This window comes from Triticum dicoccoides, chromosome 5B (genome assembly GCF_002162155.2).
Source record: "Triticum dicoccoides isolate Atlit2015 ecotype Zavitan chromosome 5B, WEW_v2.0, whole genome shotgun sequence".
Classification (NCBI taxonomy): Eukaryota; Viridiplantae; Streptophyta; class Magnoliopsida; order Poales; family Poaceae; genus Triticum; species Triticum dicoccoides.
In genome coordinates this window covers 163,161,687-163,162,379 of record NC_041389.1, presented here as the reverse complement: position 1 = coordinate 163,162,379, position 693 = coordinate 163,161,687, and positions in this window count along the sequence as shown.

Below are 693 nucleotides of genomic sequence, written 5' to 3'. Positions count from 1 at the left end.
GTAGAAAAAGAAAGAAAAGAAATACTAAACAGACTCAACAAATCCTGAAATAAATTTTCCCCGTCCTCTAAAAATAAGCCGGACAAGGTGAACATTTATTTGGGCCTAAAATGCAATTTTGAAAAATGTATATTTTCCTAATTCAAATAAAATAGCGATAAAACTCCGAAATAAAATCTTATTTGATTTTAATATTAAATCTCCAATATTTCTTTATTTTGGGAAAGTAATTTTATTCACTCTCTCTTATTTTTATAAAAGAAATACGAAGATAAAATAATTAAAATCAAATGATCCTCTTTTCAAAACTTGAGAAAACTCAAATATGAAAATAGCGAAATCCCCAACTCTCTCCGTGGGTCCTTGAGTTGCGTAGAATTTGTAGGATCAAACCAAAATGAAATAAAATATGATATGCAATGATGATCTAATGTATAAAATTCCAAATTGAAAATTTAGGATGTTACAAGGAGGGTCTATTTCCTGCGAGCAAACAAAGAACAAGCAAGAAACTGAGATTGTAATCTGGATATTGCGAATATAAGATGAAAGCTTTATTGATCATGGTGGGGTTTTGTGATGCCTTTGTCTGGTCGTTAAACACAAACGAAGTATGCAAAGTTGCAGCTATGGCGAACTTTAATCTAAACAAAACCCAAAGTCTAAAAAACGCCCTAAGGGCTGTATATATGG